At 42.6% G+C, this 18,584-nt stretch overlaps 1 non-coding gene across 1 annotated transcript; it reads left to right on the forward strand.

Moving 5' to 3' along the window:
- The first annotated feature begins 18,081 nt into the window (after window positions 1-18,081).
- TRNAV-AAC (transfer RNA valine (anticodon AAC)) lies at window positions 18,082-18,154 on the forward strand. The gene has a single exon. It is a non-coding gene; the product is annotated as a tRNA-Val (tRNA).
- Window positions 18,155-18,584: the final 430 nt, after the last annotated feature.

Here is an 18,584-nt window from a genome sequence, read left to right on the forward strand (position 1 = left end):
TTCTGGCAGTAATACATTCAAAGATCAAATTAGACTAAATGTTTTTTACAACAAACAAATTTACGTTAGCATTCAGGATTACATTCCCAGTCAATGTTTATTGTGCTTTTGATCATATATGTTCTAAAGGTCTCATTTTCTTCCTTCCATCATTTTTGATCGGTTTTGTTTAAACTGAAAGCCTTTTACTTTTCACTTTTAAAATTATCGTTTCTTCTTAAAACTTCCATCAGGTTACAGTGTCTGGAATGAGTACTAAGAAAAAGGAAACAAGCTATAATAAATTACTATCTAATCTAACCCATCTGACTATTTCTAAGGTACCCATTATTGTGGTATCAAGGTTCTGGATCTCTGATAGCATGTCATCTTTGATCTTAAATTGGACCTCCGTTAACATTTTTAATTAAACATCTTATTTGATGTCTGCTGTAGCTGAGATGCAAATAGCATCACATAAAGAACAAGAGTTTTGAGAGCAGGGAACCAAAAGTGATGGCTAGTTAGAGCATGTTTATTGCACCAAACCAAAAACCCCCATCCTCCAGTCCCTGCTGAATTATAACGATAAGGTTCACAGTTCAAAGACACAGTAAAAACTATGTAGAAATGAAATACACTTTCAAATTCTTAAAATAAAAAGTAAAATAAACAGTTTGTCAGAAGCAAATTTGAGATACCCACAAAAATAATTCAGAAAAGCTGAAATTTCTTTTTGCTGCCTTTGCCCTCCAGTGCCCAGCAAGTATCCTGCTCTCTCGCAGTCCTTCACTGGGAGTTCTGTTTAAGGCTTCCACTTTGGCTGAGAACAAACCACATTTGCTCTCTTTGGAAGGTATTTTCAAATTACTTTTTGCACAGGATCCATTAGTATTAAAGAGGGAATGCATGGACACATTTTATGCAACTGTATTCGTAGCTGATTTGATAGCTATTGCTAAGAGACTTTAGAAGGAAGAATCTGTTTGAGCACTGCTATTTCAATTTGTGGAGCCTTTTATGAAAGTGCATATCATCCAACACCTTTCATCAATACAGGGCATCTACAGACAGCACTTACAGCTGACAGAAGTCGAGTGTGTTCAATTCCTTCCACATCAGATAGGAATGACTCCCTTGGTTTTTTGTATGTTGAGACTTCTGCTCAGAACGCAAGTACAGATACCATTGCTTAGAACTTTCTGCTAGATACAGAATCCCAAAAGATTTCAATCACACTTAAACACAACATATATTAAAGCCCTGAGGTTCTAGACAAGAGCCATAAAGCACAGTGTCATGATACTTAGACTACCAAACAGTCCTTTTCCAAAACATCTCTGTAAAACTTTCTGAAATATTCCTGTTTGCTTTTCTATATTGTTTCTTTCATTCTGCACTCATCACCAGAGTATATGCACAATATAATAGCACACTAAAGAGATGTTAAACCAATTTTTTCCCCCCAGCGTCTTCCCAGAGGAGGATGCATATACTGAGTATTGATTTGTAAGATTTATTTTTTCACTTTGATACATCACCATATAAAGATATCATCACAAGTTCTCTGACAGCAATGCAGCCTAGAGGAGCAGCCTTTTGATATCTGCTGCCTGGAAGAAGGCAGAGTACAAACAGTAATCATCTCACACTTATCTGAAGTCAAAATTCAGCTCTTTCAGTTGTTATAAAGATAATGACCAAAACAAAAAATTACAGCCACAACTGCCGCAAGCATTAAATAACAACAGACATCACGTTCCAGAAAGAACAGAAACAAATTTCCATTTGTTTATTTTACACTGTAGCTGGCATTTCTAATTGTAGTAACCAACAAACCCCATGAAGGTGACAAGCCAAGTCAAGCTGCAGTTTCCCTTAGTGGGGCAGGCACAGTATCCATAAAAGGATCAGTTACAGCAGAGCCATCAGAGCCTGCCAGTGCCTGGGGATGCCACAGCCCAGGGCAGCTCCGAATCCAGGAGACCCTCCCTGATAACACAGTGATGCTCTACCCCCATCTCATGTCTGAGCAAGAGCAGCCAGCACCTGAAGTAGGAGACTGGCTGAAGAATGAACACAAAACCCTAAAGCAGAGGCAGGAGAGTGAAGATCTCATTTTTCTCCTTTCTCACATCTCCTACAGTAACTGTGGTTTAGCCTTTTGGTTTTCATTTTTCAGGAAAGTCCTTGAGCCTAGTTCACAGCAGTCTTTATGGCTGAGAGCTCATTCATCAAGAGGAAAATCTCAGATGCAAAATTCATGATGGACTGGTGAGGTACAAAATTGAAAGAGAAGAGAAAGAATTTTCCCCATCCCAGAAATAACTTCAAAATTTCAAAAGCCTTCCCAATTGCAACAAGATGAACTTAGAAGTAGGATCTGTTTGTTGTTTGGGGTTCGTTGTTTGTTTTTACAAAAGCACAGGAAAAGTCTAACAACATCATAAGCCATAGACAGGGCTCTCCTGGAATGTGAAGACTTTGGGGGTTAAATCCTTCTCCTCAGACAGGCGGATTAGGGTTAGAGCGCACTCCCTCATTCAGGCACATTCTAGCCTGCATACAAATTTTTTATTACAGAAGTTTCACTGAAACTGGCATGTTCCCACAAAATGTTGCAGTGGTGAGAAATAAAGAGTTTCCAAACGTTAAACACTGCCAAATGATTCCCACTCATTTCTAGCCAGCGAGCAAGGCAAATGCTTCATTTTGCCGTGAGTGGAAGTGGTGCTGTAAGGCCATGCAACTTGTTTGTGCATCCTCCCTGCTAGGTGCCTAAAATAACACAGGGTTATATTCCAATGCATTTCAGCAGTTTGAATTGTAAATACTGAATTAAAGCAATGAGCATGGCTACAGAACACAGAGATAAAGCTACCATGATCTCTTTTCTAGACTTTCACAGCAGTCTCTATTCCCTGCATATACATACACACTCATTCATGATGTGTGAAGAGATTTTGGAAATTAATCTTTCACAAGTACTTACTCAAGCCTATATGCTCTTAAAAGAGGGGTGGAATACAGCTTTTCACCTGGGGCACTTAGCACTAGCCTCTTGTTCACATGTTGGGAAAGGAAAAGAGAAGTTCTTATGTTGGCTGAAATTAGTACAAGATGATAACTCCCTGATTTGTCAAAACTCAGTCTTTCTGGAGGAGAAATCCTGAAAAGGAGCTGGCTAACACAGCACAAACGTAGTCATGGAAAGTCTGCTGGACGCCAAACCAAAGGATAACATGAGTCCCCCGTCAATTTGGTGCAGCTGGGTATTTTGGAGAGGGTACACTTTGCTTAACCGAAATTTAGAGGAGTGGCTGTTTCAGAAGTCAGGGGCGCTGAGTCAGCACTTCCAGAGACCACTCTTTATCAGTTGTGCGTACTGGATGCATTTAAATGTTCCATATTAACATCCCCATACTAAGTTTACACATGCTACTCCTCATTATACTCAATCTGTAATAACAGCTACGCTTTGCAGTTAGAATGCATTTGTCAATCCATGCTAACCCCCATCTTTTTCCGAATTCATTTGCTATCCCCAACCAGGCAACACAACACCTGCGATTATCCCAACAAAGCAAGTACTGCTAGAGTGGAATAGCAGGAACCTTCATTGGTTGCTCTCAAAGAAAACCCAGCTGAGCAAAAGAAATACTGCTTTCTCAGAAGAAGACCTTGTGAGCTCAAAACAAACAGGAAAGAACTTGAATACTCCACATAATTTTTAATTAATTCTATCTAGACACACAACAGTCTGAGAAGCTATAGAGTTCTATATATAACCTCCTTATGTTTCACTATTTACATTGTGTTATTCTCTGGCTATTTCCCAACCTTATTCATTCACTCTAGAGATCAATTTATGCACCAAAATAAAGTGTGATCTTATCTTTGCACCGTACAGAAAACCTAAACAAAATTTCTCATGGGAGGCAGGGGTTAAGGCACTGGACTGGGTGTCAGAGAAGTGGTGTTCTATTCTTGGCTCTACTTGCTGTGGGAGCTTGTAGAGCAAGATATAGAGCAGGAATGGAGACTCTAGCCAATAAATTCCTCCTCTGTAACTTTTCCTCTTTCATTATGCATGAGAGTGAGTTTTTCCAGCATTCGAGCATACATCTGAAAGCTGGGGAAACATGACTCAACCAAAATACAGAACCAGCAGAGAAAGAAAATGAGTGGAAAACATCAATTACAAAGTTTTCTTGGGCGCCTCTGAAGTACTGAAACAGAATCTCTACTCACACAGTGAGGATAGAGGACCAGACTCAGCCCCAGTTTCAGTAGGCACACCTCCAGTTCTTGCTCCAGACTGGCACAGGGGCTGACTTTGGTCCATTTCTGCTTCAGGCAAGTTTTCTGAGACAGCAAACAATAAAGACTCACGTCAGGGGGGAGAGACTTGGGTTTGTCTTTAAAAAATAGGAACCTACACTTTGGTTTTTAAATAAGCAATCTGACTTTTAAAAAGTAAAAATAGAATTTATTAGGGCAACTTTGATTCAAAAGCCATAACTAAGACTACATCTGGATCCGAAATAGCTAACAAACTGCCTAAATTAAGAATGACAAACTCTGAGTTAACTCCTACTGGAAGCAGTATTTTCATGCTCTTCAATAGGAACAGACTAGGCAGCACTTCTTGTTTTAGGTAACAGCTGTGACCTAATGCACAAAAGTTGCTGCATTTCTTATCTGTGGGAGAACTGAAGAAAAAATAAGTTTGGAATTCCTCATTTAGGCACGGCTGGGGCTGGGCTCTTGTACCAGTGTGCCAGCTAATGATTTAAGAGCTAGATTTGTGCAACTGTGATGTTCTGTGTGTGTAACACACTGCCACGAAACTGATTCATCCTGGCCTTATTTATTTTTAACTGGTTTACCACTTACTCAGAGAATCTGCACCACATTCTGCTTTGAACCATGTTCTAGATGTTTGGTGCATTCTTGACTCAGTTACTGACAGATTTACAGCCAGGTCTTGGACCCTTCAGGCTCACTGAAACAAAGCACTAACCTAATGGCAGAATATTGTTCAATATTAACTTTTTTCTAAATTTTGTATATGATATATGGGAATAGCATATACCTGGTTTTAAAACTCAAAGACTGACAAATAACCTCACAAAGCAGCTGCTGTACAGTGTCAGTTCTCAGACGCAGGGAACCCAGGTTCTAGTATATAACAAAGCATACTCTCTTAGTCAATACAGGGGGGAAAAAATCTTATTCTGACAATTCCTGAAAATGCTCAGTTTTCAGAAACTTTTGGTCTGAAAGTCAGACCCCGTAGGGCTCCTTTATGGTGACCCAATACATGATACATCCAGTGATAAGTGATTTATCAGAAGTGTTAGCAGTGGACTCTGGTCTCCTTAGGTAAAAAGTGGTTTTTCCTTCCTCCTTTTTCATGTCAAACCCCTATTTTTAATTTTCCAGAGCCTGTAACAAACAGTCTCAGTCAGTTGCTCAGGAAGGAGAAGTAGCTTCTTGATATGTAAGAGCAACCCCTCTAATTTCATACTTTCTGAGATTGTCTATATTTTAATTGATGAAATATTAGGTAACTGAAGTCTTTAATTTAAGTGCAATGCACACCTGATATGTAGCAATTACTTTTTAATAAAATGTAATTATGTAAAATTCAAGGCAGTCTCAGAGAATGTGCAACTGAAACCGTTAATATACCTGAAGGATTATTTCCACACTTATGTATATTAGGCATGATATAAAACACAGGATTTCCTGGGACATTATCAACAAAGCAGAATTTTTTTTTTAAACCTGGTTTTTACTGATTGCATTATTGAATTCAATTTTATTAGTTTGAATCTTCTGGGAAGGATATGATTTTAATAATGCATAAAAGGTTTGCCTAGTAGTTGGCTGTTGGCTTTTACTTGATACTTAATGTAATCTGTAATTACTATAGCAGCTCCTATGCTGGCTGGTGTGTTAAGGTCACTGGAAAGCTATACTGTGTTGTACTTGCTGTATGAGAACATCCTTCTGGTGACTGACGGCTACACCCTATGGAAATGTTTTAATTTTGATCTTGAAGCATGCCTTTAAGGAACACTGTCAATACATATATTTCCTTGGCAAGCAGTACAGAGTCCTTAAGAACCTGTAGATGGCCTGATATCTTTCTACCAATGAGTGTTCAACTACATCTCCCTTGGATTACAAATCTGGTTCTCAAGCCTTCAACCAATGAACTTACATACCTCTTAATACAAAGGTCTCATTTAAAAGGCACATTTTACCTTGCACAAATGTTAAGATGGAAAGCACTTGAAGCCCTCACTAAAACAAAAAAGAAGGAAAAAAGTATTGCAGGACTTGGCTTCAAGAAGGTAGACTCTCACCTTTCTAAGTATTCTTCCTTCTTGCAATGATTTTTTCTTGAAACTGTATTCCTGAACTATCTGAAACACTTGGCCAGAACTTACAGTCAAGAAACACACTTAAAGCATGATTTGAACTGTCTTATATTACAAGACTGAACTATATTTTGAAAGAGTTTAACATTACCGTGCTGTAACCAAGCCCTGCGACACAGCAGGCTTGCAAGCAAGTCATTGCGGCTTCATATGTCATCTGTTTCAGGGGTAATGCCCAGATAAACTTGAAAATAGAAGCAAAATGATGGAAATATTCCAGAACTGCAGTATCCCTATATTAAACTTGGACTTTATACCTACAAGATTTCCATGAAAAAGATTGACAACTAAAACAATGGTCAATATTAATCACAGAATCAGCAATTTAACTATTAGTCCACATGTGTTTATGATTCCCACTGGATGTAAACCAACTTTGTGTCCTCGTGATACAAGTCTGCTACATTAAAAATGGCACTCCCAAGAAAAAAAAATCAGTATGGAAAATCCTTTGATTGGGGAATGATAAATCAACTTGGTAGAAACATTGATTATTTTGAAAAGCTGATTAATGGGTGTTTTTTTTCTGCACTGCGTAACAATTTCTGTACTGGATAACATTACATGTAGATTCTATACCTTTAGTTCAGGCAAATTGTTCACAGAATGGTTCTTGTGCTTGCACAAGGAAAATCAGGAACAAAGGTCCACTTGTCATTTACCAGGATTTCCCATCCATTTGGATATTTTCAGACTCATGGTTGCTGCTCTCTCTGAATGCAATTAGAACACTGATTTATAAGCCATATGAATAGAAATTTGTAAAATATTTCATCACACCATTTTGGTATTAAAAACAAAAATCATCATTACCTCTAATAAAACAGAAAAGGCTCCCTGAGATTGGTTTTAAAGACTTTTTCAGTACAGAACTTAATGGTTAAGCTAGTTGGTTACCTGTTTTTCTCAGTGAAATTCATTCATTCCATGTTCACTAAACAACCTGCTGTTCTGTGGAGATGGGTCTCCCCATCTCCACTCCTAGCTAAGAGTGACTATGGTTTACTCTGTCTTCCAGCTTGCATTGACAGTGATGTAGATTCTTCTCAGGACCAGATGCATTTAAACTGTCAACAAGAGTCAAGAGGAATTTTTATAATACCAATTCAACTTAGCTGTTATCACAAGTTTAAACCTCCTGCAAGACCGACACAGATGGAAACTAAACATACAGTCATTCATATCTAATGAAAAAACACTGCTCTCTGTAACTGCTAAATGACTAGCACAGACAAATGAACCTCTGCCTTTGAACAAGTCTTGTGATTGCCTCAAATAAACATTAATTTTGTTGTACTCATCAGCTGTGTTGCATCTTTCTTGTTGTCAGAAAAAAAAAAAGAGACACACATGAGAAACTGAGAAAAAAAACACCTAATATTTCTATATCTGGTAGGGCCAAGTCTGTGGGTTTACTTTTTGCTATAAATAAAACCAATCTAAACCAAACATTCAGAAGAAAAGTGCTATTGAACACATTAGTGAGAACCCCCCGTTACCTGTAAGGCCACTACTGTAATCCCCCATAATTTCTTGGGAGCAGAATCAAAGAGCTACACCATGCAACTTCAGCAGTAAAAAATCCAGCCAGAATAAATAGAGAAAATGTGAAAACAGTGATTTACTGGCACTCTGTTTGAAAGCAAGAGTTAAATTAATACATTAAAAGATCCTATCAGCTCTGACTTGTCTGAGTTATTAATTGAACACCTTCTTGGAAACATGCAGATAAAGACATGTATCTTAGAGAATACAAGATAAGAGCAAAAGGAAAGGGAGAGAAATTAGAAGTTTTGCCAGCTCACCCCCTTAATTGTCAAGCTAAGGTTGCCTTGGAGGAGCATAGTATGAAATTCTAACTAGAGTGTGGGCTAAAGATGCAGAAGATTACAACTTCAGGATTATACTTAAACATACATATCTTTAGACACAGAAGAGGCTGTAAAGCCAGCTGAACGATATAAAGCTGCTCTAAAACAAGACAAATGTGTACTCCATGTGTTATAAGCAGTTCAAGCTGCTTCCTGTGATGAAAAACATGGACTATACGGTAGACATGCTACAGCTAACTACAATAGATCCCATGATACAGTTTTTTAAAGGAATATTAGAGTGATGAAAGAAGTGATGGAATTCTGCTCTTTAGGAGGCTCAGAGGCTGAACTAGAGAGAAAATGTTTAAGCATGTGGACTTGGTAAATTTCCCCATCCTGAAAGTTGCGACCTAGAAGACAGTTTTATGCATGAAGAACCTGGCCCCTCTGAACACAATACAGCTCCATGGGTCTATTTCCCAGGGCAACAGGAGCAGGGGATGATATGGCTTAGCACTGCTTATCCACAACATCAACATGAGAGGTCAGTATTGTTATTGCCTTTCACAGATGAAGAACCCAAGAAGCTCAGAATAACACATCTGGAGTCAGCAGCAGTCTTGGGACCAAATCCTCTTCATCGCTTTGTTTCAGTCTGTTTCTATCCTTTCTGCCTTATTTTGTCCCCCACAGAGCACAGTGAAGTGTCCAACTGTACAATTTAGATAATACCAATACAGTAATAAGAAACAATCTTATTAAAATACTAATTGCAGCACTAAAAATGTTCTATGAAATTATCACAGCTGCCAATATTCCATCATTAATGGACAAAAGTGATTATCTTTTCAATAAAAACAGAGAAATTCTAGCCTTTAAACTCGTTATCACTGCAAAACAGAATGCCATGATAATGCTTGAGAACTTTGGTTTGCAGCTGTAAAATTCCCAAAAGTCTTGTGACTCGATTATAATTTTGTTATAGATGATTACCTTCCTCACACATAACTCCCAAGTTCGCTTTTGGGAAACAAAGTATATATCCCACAAAAGCAAAAAATCTTTTTTTAATAAATCAGAAATGTGGAAAGCAATTTATCCTACAACACACTGCTGAATACTAGAATGGGTGACATTCGCACATCTCGTTTCAAATTATACAACCCATTTTTAGAGGCAAAAGTGAAATTGAAGATGGGCAAATGCTGATCCCTGACACTATTTTTAAGCGGTCAAGGTGAAAAAATATTTGTCCAGGTGAATTCTAAAGCTTATAGATAGGAAATAAAACTCTTTCATTTGTGTAATGATGTTTTAATTAGTTTCTCAACCAAACATATGCTGAAATTGTTACCATTTTAAGCAAACTTGAAAAGGAATAAGAAAATCTAGTGTTAACCACCATTCCTTAATCACTTGAAAAAATGCATTTCGAAAAACCTTTTCACATAGGAATGACAATTCACTATAGTACTTTCCTGGGAAGCTTAAATAGCATCTTTCAAAATTTTGGCTTTAAACTGGAATCTAAAAAAATATCAATTTATTTAAATCACAACGTTTTCTATTCAATGGCAGTTTACCTGCACTAAAAAAAAAAAAAAAGGAAAAGTTTTTACGAATAGTTTCAATTACATTCCTACCCACGAATGATTTTACTTTCACATCAAATCCTGCATTATGCACTGAGTTCTACTCTCCCGTTTTACAGATGAATGGCTACTGCCATCTACCGTTGGAAAAGAGATTATCAACAGCAAAAGCACATCCACCCCCCCCCCTTCAAAGCACAGATAAGGTGTAGAAAACAAAGACTCCATCAAGCACAGGGGAGCAGCGTACCCTGTTGAAATCTCTGAAACACGACATTCGACAGACCAAAGAGAAGTAGAAAAAAGGCTCTTCTCCTCTTGAACCACTATCATTTTTATGTCTGAAAAAACTGGGAACTACACATGAAGCCAAACATTCTGATAATTGGGTTTTTTTATGGATTTGAGGGTTTATAAGACTGTCCCAATGACTGCAGCTAGACATGAATACACACAAATTAAAAATTTTAATTAATAAAGATTAATTTCAAGATACTGTTATGCCCAAGTTACAAACACTCCTCTGCAACCTGAAAGTTATAAATGCATAAGGTGAAAGTCACATTCCAGCTCTCTATGCAAAGGCCACACAACCACACAACACAGAATTCTTCCTTGAAGAGGGACCTGACCCGACCCACTGAGCAGGTCAAAGTCACTGAGCATGGGACCAAGAACCAGAGCTGTTCTCTCAGGCCCTCACATCAGAAGTTTAGCATTGCCTGCGGTTGTTTTCTCCAAACTTCTTTCGCATAAAATTACTTCCCCCCTTGGGTGTTTTAAGCTGAATACAGGGACCTGGGCAAAGAAAAGCATGGTGATTTATTAATATGCTTAAACCATTTTTAGTCTATACTCTCATAATTTACCAAGATTTAATTGTATGACTTCAATTTACCATCAAATAATTATATAAAAATTATTGAGATACATGCTTCTTCCATTCTCTCTGCTGACACATATCCTTAGATATGACATCTAACCACATTTTGAAAGTACCCCTTGTTGACGTAATCTATAAACAGAATTAGGGTAGGGTTCTATTAATGTTTGTCAGAACTATCAGAAGTTAAACAGCCTTTGAATTAAACCACTCTTCACTCTTTGATAATTATTATTTCTCCTTAAGACGCTTTTTGACCAAGGTCAGCTTGAACTGTTAGACTCAATACAGTAGTTCAGTATAACTCTGCTTGTACTGATCTTTTACAAAGGCTGCATGCACTGTCACCTCTGCAAACAACTTTTGAAAACATTTAGCAGAACTTTCAGTAAGTGAGAAAGCTCCAGCTTTTCTGTTTGTGATTCCAAGTACATAGCAAATTGCACTTTAAATTTAAACACAAAGTCATACCAGCATGTGAATATATACTAATTTACTTCAGTTTGTCTATCTTTGCATATAATCCTCATGAAATAATATATCTTTTTTTGGTCTGTTGTGCACTGGCACATCCCATACAACCCAAACAATTGTGCCTGTTTTTAAAACAATGCAGGAAAGCTAAAATGTAAACTGCAAGTGGCTCAATGAAAGCAATGCAAGATAAAATACTGCTGCTGTCATATACAGCAGGCTCTTCAGAGAGTGGAAACATGTTCTTGTTGAGATCAGGAAGGGTAGTAATCCTGAGAGGTGACTGAAGGCAGAGACCAAGGAAGAGCCAAGAGTGGAACACAGCTCAAAACAGCTCAAAACCTCTGCACACCACATAGTGCCACAGCTGGAACAAACTGCAGCTGAGATTTCACCCTTGGAAATGTGTACTTGAAAATGTAATGGGCGTCATACTGCTCATCCCCTTCATTCCTCCCAGGGACCCTAAATCTGCTGGTTCTTGAAATACGCTCAGAAGAGGGCTATTTGCAGAAGCACAGTGAGATTATACCTCCTGCTTACCCAACCAAGTCTAGCAGACCTCCAAAGGGATTTCATCCACATTGTGCTAGGTGCTTTTTCCTAGGTTCCACACAGAAAGGGAGCAATTTCCCACAGAGACAGAAAACTCTAGGGTTTGGTTAGAAATAGCACACTACAAAGACGACCATGCAAAAAGAAGACAATCCCATGCATATATTAGCAGAGAGCAGTGAGAGCATTTCATACTGCCAGGGCAGTCCCAGTGCTTTGTCACCTTTGGCCAAGGCACTTCCCATGTACACAACCTGAAATGACACACGGTGTATGACTGATGTCACACAGCAAAAATATCCTCCTCAAGCAGATGTGAGCGTGACACCCTTTAAAGTCCACCAGCTAAACATTTGTTACAGAACCTCCTGACAACTTGGTGTTAATTTCTGAGCATCTGGCACCCGACTATAAGTCACCCAGCATGTGCAATTCACATTCCTGCACCACCAGAATATGAACCTCAATAACAGGCTTTCATAATTTTATTGAGCACAAGTGCTCCTCTTCTCCCAAATGTCATCACCTCCCTCTGTGTCACTGTGCACTGCTAGCATAGAGTATAACATACTTGGTGCACACAAGCTTCAAACCAACCATCAGATTTTTAAAATCAAACAAATCTGGAGATGTTAACAAGAGCACTTACGCTCTGCAGGGAAGAAAAACCACTTCATGTCAAGTGACTGAAGCATGGCACTGAGGTGGACCTGCTGACTCTCACAGATGACTGCTGCTCACTGCCAGTTGAGTTCTGCTTAGAAAAGAGCCTTCAAATACAATTACTTTGTCACACCAAGGCAGCAGCCACTTGCAAATGGCTTTAAACTCTTCAGGGAAGAAACTGCTGAGAGCTTCAGATTCCTAAAAAGTCAGAGCAGCATTTTATTTTTTTTTATTTGACGGCTTCACTGGGGCCAGAAGGCAGCTGCAGGCTGTTCAGAAACAGTAGCAGCAACAGCTATGTTTATTGTAGTCTCCATGACAATACCAGGTTGCACAAAGTTTTCCTTCCTACCATCAATAAACAGAAAGAAAAGTAGATCAAGTCCTCAATTTCTAAACAGTTTTTCTCTGACACTTGGATCTGCAGAGCACACACTTCCTCATGCATACAGAAACTTGGCAGTTCAAGCTTATAGCCTCTTTCAGAAGTGACAGTGAAAGGAGAAAAATCATGGTAAATGCCACAGAATCAGATATATTTAGGAAACAAAAACTTTTCTCAGGGAAACCAGACTTGAGAGGCAAGGAGAGTTTTCTTTTGAAAAATAATGTACTAAGCACATGAAATAATTTGGCTTTGCATGTTCAGTTGCAAGACTGAAATAATTATTTGATGCTAAATGAAAGCTGTTGCTAAGAAACAAGATAAAACAATGAAAACGCATTGGTTTCAAATGACACTACTGGCAGAGAAAGTGTTAGTTTTAGCTAGATCGGGTTTATTAAGTGACATTCAGATTTCATGACCAGAAAGGAGCTATACAACTTCAAGCATGTGATGTCGGACTCTCCGCTTCTACGTATTCTGACAACAGAAAGTTTCCGTGGGACAGAAGTGCAAAAATTAAGTGCCCAAGCACACTATGTGAAAAGAATGAAAAAACCCAAACCCCGTAAGGCCACAAGATGGCACTGGTCAAACGCCCAGGAAAGTATTGAAATGTGAGCACTGCGACATGGCCAAACCGAACTTCTAGGGCCATGTCTGCTCCCTGCCGAGGCCAGGCCTGTGGTGGGTGCAGAAACGCACGCGTGCCGACTTTTCTGCTAAACTTTCTTTAAGTGGTTGGTGCTGGCTGCCGAAGCACAGAAACAGTTTGGCCTATGGCAAGCAATTCCAGTAGAGGCAATCGAACAGCATGTTCCTATGGTGGCGAGCCGCCCAGCCCAGCCTCTCTGCACTGTTCCGTGAGGGAGGCAGTGTTGTGGCTGGGCATTCCACAGGGGCCCCTTGCTGTACGGCAGGGCCGAAGCCTCCGCACTGGGAGGAGCGGCGGGGGGGCAAGCCCCAGCACTGCTCCCTGCACAACCCGTTCTGCACGGCAGCTTGTCGCCAGCTCCCTGTACCCGGGGGCTTGCGTCGTTCTGCAAATTCAGCTCCCCACTTCTAAACCGGAGGAGTAAAAATAAAACGTTTGAGCTATATACGTTAAATTCAACAATCCCAGCTTTCCACCACCGCAGGGCCCTCCCGGCCAAGATGGAATCGCCAGCGGTGCGCCCGGGCTTTTCATCGCCGGTCCTCCCGAGAGGGACGGGACGCAACATAAATCCCGGCTGGGAAGTTACATTCTGGGCCTTCCAGACAGCTCGCTTCGCCCCCGGGGCACCCTTTCCCCGCCGAGTCCAGTGGCTGGGCCCCACCAAGCCGGGGCCGCCCGGACCGCGATCTGCCTCAGCGGGGCAGGGCCGCCTCACGGCGAGGTGCAGGGGGAAGTGGCCCAAACACTCGGGCACAAGGGGGGGAGATAAGGGGATAGTGGTGTTGCACTGAGACCACGACCCCCTCCCCCCCCATCCTGAGGCCACATTGGAAAAACAACTGTCACGGAGCGTCGCCTTCAGCACATCTCACTTGAGAGCACGGCTGCCGGCCCTAAAAAACCACTCCGTTTTGTTGTGCTAGGGTATCCCGTGTGGGGGCGCAAGCTCTCAGCCGCACCCGCCGAGGCTAACAGAGACGAACTCTTCCCGTCGGCAGTGGGGCGAACCGGCCGACGGCGGCCTCATGATGCGGCGGAGCCTCCATGGCACCCCCTCCGGTGGCCCTAGAGTGGGGAGACCTGTCGCTGACGTCTCTGGATGGCAAACTCCCTTCCCCCCCAAGCGGCTCCCCCCGTCGTCTAAGACTCAGCGGACAAAACAGCGGACAGGTATGGGGAGAGCCCGGCAGAAACCATTAGGGTTAGTGAAGCATGGTCTCCCAACCCGCCCAGCGGCGTGCGGCGCTTCTTAAACCCTCCGCGGTCACGCCCACCGCACGTCCATTGGTCAGAAGCAGCACCCACCTCTGTCGCCATTGGCTGTGGAGGGGCAGGGGGCGGGAGGGAGAGAGTGGCGGGAGTTTGGGACTCTCGGACCATTCGTCCGGCGGTCGTACCACGTGCTCCTGGGAGTGGCCTCCCCTTTCCCTCCCCTTGCCCGCCCTCGCTCTCCTCTCCCCCTCCTTTCCCCCCTTCCCCCTCCTTCCCCCCCTTCCCTCCCCTTCCCCCCCCTTCCCCCCCCGTCTCCCCATGTCTCCCCGTCTCCCCCTGTCTCCCCCCGTCTCCCCCTGTCTCCCCCTGTCTCCCCCACCTTCCCCCTCCTTCCCCCTCCTCCCCTCCCCCCCGTCTCCCCCTGTCTCCCCGTCTCCCCCTCCTTCCCCTCCTTCCCCCTCCCCCCGTCTCCCCCTGTCTCCCCCTCTCTCCCCCTCCTTCCCCCTCCCCGTCTCCCCCTCTCTCCCCCTCTCTCCCCCTCTCTCCCCCTCTCTCCCCCTCTCTCCCCCTCCTTCCCTTCCTTCCCCTCCTTCCCCATCTTCCCCCTCTTCCCCCTCTTCCCCCTCTTCTTCCCCCTCTTCCCCCTGCCCTCCCTCTCTCTCCCCCTCCCTCCCTCTCGCCTCCTTTTCCCTGGGAACTGAGCCTGGATCTGAATCTGGGACCGGGGCCGGATCGGGGACATGGAGGCGGTGTCTAGGCGCTGGTGCCTGCGATTTAGAGACGGCATTTGAGGCTGGGGGCTGCACCTAGAGCCCGGATCTGCGTTTGTGCCCTTTCCGTCTCAGTCGAGTACCCCCGGTGCAGAACTCGGCCCAGAAACTCCCCTTGTTACCCTGAACCAGCCCATGTGCCCTGTTGGAGAGGGTATTTATCTCTTCCATGCTCTCTCTTTGTGCAAGGCATATTCTCCCTGCACTGTACCTGCTCACCTCACTGTGACACTGTGACAGAGGCGGTAGACTCGCCTCTGCTGCATCGTCCTCCTCAAAACTGGAGTTGTGTGTGCTCTTTTTGACCCTGAGACATCTATGGAGAAGCAAGGCATTGCCAAGTTAAGCGGTTTTGCAGGTACAATAGAATACAAAGCAATAGCATAGAGCTCATAGTCTTTTAACTTCAGTTGTACATATGCTGTTTGGCATTGTTCTGGTAACAAATTTATTTAAAAGTGTATTTTACACCTATTCAGAAATGCGTGTTTGTCCACTAAGACTCTGACAGAAGTTACGATTTTTATTGGACTTTGAAAAGGCATGCTATGGACACAGAGCTACCCCTAAACACTAGCTTCCAGGAATCTGCCACCTAAGGTTCTTCTTCATCTAATATTAAGTAAAACCTGTAATAAAATCACAGGTATTCCAGAAATGTCTTCTATGCACCCTGTTGGGCTCCGCCTCCTGTGTACTCTGTCACAGTAATCTTTGTCAGCTGTAAAGCACACTTACAGAAGGAAGGAGCCTCTTGTCCAAAGAGAAAACTTCCTATTAGGAGGAACACCGACTTTCACCTTAACACCACCATACAGACTATTTCCTTGTTTAAGCATTTCTTTTAGTTTCAGGGAAGAGGCTAAAACCGCCAGAAAAGACTGAAGTCCTTATGCCAACATCATGATTTATTCATGGTAGAACTGGAGCAGAGCTTGTCAATCCCTGGTGACTTTATGCCAATGATAGGAAGGTAAAAAAAGGGCTTCAGGACAGTGAATCCTTTAATTCTGAACCATAATCTTGTGAAATACGAATTCACTCCTCTAAACAAGATAACAAGGTTTTATTAAGGGACAAAGTCAATAAAGCAAAAACAAACAGCGCTGGGCTCATGACCATAGCCAGAGGCACAGATCATTAGTATTTGTTACAGGTTTATATACTTTCACAATTCCATTAGTCACATACATATTCATAATCCCTGCATATAGGCAGGGAATATTATAATTAAGTCCAGTAATTTATTATCATAAGTCTCCTCCTCTTGACATCTGCGCACTGCTCTTCAATGATTGTGGGCAGGGGTCTTGAGGATGAAGTAAGCAGTCTTCCTCATGTGAGTAGGGGTCTTCATGATGAAGTAAGCAGTCTTCCTCATGTGAGTAGGGGTCTTCAAGATGAAGTAAGCAGTCTTCCTCACAGTGTGCTTTTCACCTTTGGCCCAGTTGGGACGCCCCAGTAATTACACAACTCGCTAAAACCAGCCATGTCTGTAATTATTGTGATAACTAACAAAGATTTTAAACAGTGTGACCTTCCTGCAAAATTTATAGCAGGACAGGAGTATCCCAAGCTAGCAGATGTTTGTGAGGCTCTGTCTTTGAACTAACTGATAAATACAAGGATGGTGTGAAATAACTCCTTCATGCTTAGTGGGGTCACTAAATCTTGTTATCTCACCACAGACTTACAAGACAAACATTGTTCTTTAAAACTAAAGATACTTTAGAGTACCAGTGTGAAACAGTTAACTCACATTTAGTGGGGCCACTAAATTCCACAGGCTAACAACATAAACATTGTTCTCTTTCTACAACCTAAGTTAAGCTAAAAAGTACTTTATATTTTACAGGCACTAGCTTTATTTCTATCAAACATGCAACCCCCCCCCCCTTTTCTTCTTTTTAATGATAGATTCTTCTATTATATGACTCCGGTTTGCTCATGTTATGTCTTTATTGAGCTTTGGTTTTGTTACTATAAACTCGTATAATTATATCCACATAACCACACCTATGATTTGCAAAAGCCAATACATTTATGTGTTTATCACAATCTCATGGCCACTAGAAATGTGGTAAGATTTTTTACATCTCAGCAGGATTCTTAGTTACGTGTTCCTTGAAGCTCAGGCACACATATTTTCTTGTATGCCTTGTACAAGCAACTGCTGACCTATGGTGACATTTAATCTCTAGGGGTTGATGAAGACCTTGCAGGAACAGAATTGTTGCTACTAGTACTGGGGCAACATGCCGCTGGACAGAGCTGTGGATGCAGTGTGAGCATTTTCACATCAGGCTCTGCAGTTGTGCACAAGGGATTTTTAAGTGTTCCGTTTGCACCGGTGCTGTTATTCTTGGTGGGTGTGTGGAAGGGGCCATGGGCGACGTCCCTGGAACACCGCGCACCTCAGGGTGACCTGGTGGCCCTGCAGTGGGGCGGGAGGCCAGGGGCAGGGGAAGGCTGTGGGGAGTGTTTGGGGAGCTCCGGCACGGACACGCCGCGGCTCTGCGGAGATGCAAGTCGTTGGGCAAGCCCCTTGCTTCGGCGCTGGCAGGAGGGAGCTGGGGGGGGGAAGGCGGCGGCGAAGCTCTGATGGGTGCTGTTAGTAGTGCCGGATAAAACCCCTTGGAGGGGTGTTTCCGTAGTGTAGTGGTTATCACGTTCGCCTAACACGCGAAAGGTCCCCGGTTCGAAACCGGGCGGAAACAACGATTGTAGCTCTTTTAATCTTTTCATACTAGAAAATGACTGGATCCGGTCCTGCCGGCTGCTCAGCCGCCTCTGTCGCAAACGCTAAAACACCCTTCTTAGCTGGACGCACAGGCATGGGAACTAACGGTAAAAAGTACATCAAAACCATTCTATTTGCCAAGCCGGGGTACAGGAAAAAGAGGTGCGCCCAGGGAGTCGTGTTAATTACGCACGCCCGCCCTCAGTAACGGTAACTACAGCTCCCGGTGTGCACCGCTTCTCGCCTCTGTAATGGCGGGCCCTGCCACGGCGCGCTGCATGATGGGAGTTGTAGTTCGAACCCCCTGACCCTCACGGTTAGCCGTTCGCAGCCCGGCCCTGCCCTTTCCCCTCTGCGGGACGGGTCACGACCTCCCAAGGTTCATCAGTTCGTCGCGGATGGAACCG

The sequence above is a fragment of the Melopsittacus undulatus genome, chromosome 6, assembly GCF_012275295.1.
Source record: "Melopsittacus undulatus isolate bMelUnd1 chromosome 6, bMelUnd1.mat.Z, whole genome shotgun sequence".
In the NCBI taxonomy this organism is placed as follows: Eukaryota; Metazoa; Chordata; class Aves; order Psittaciformes; family Psittaculidae; genus Melopsittacus; species Melopsittacus undulatus.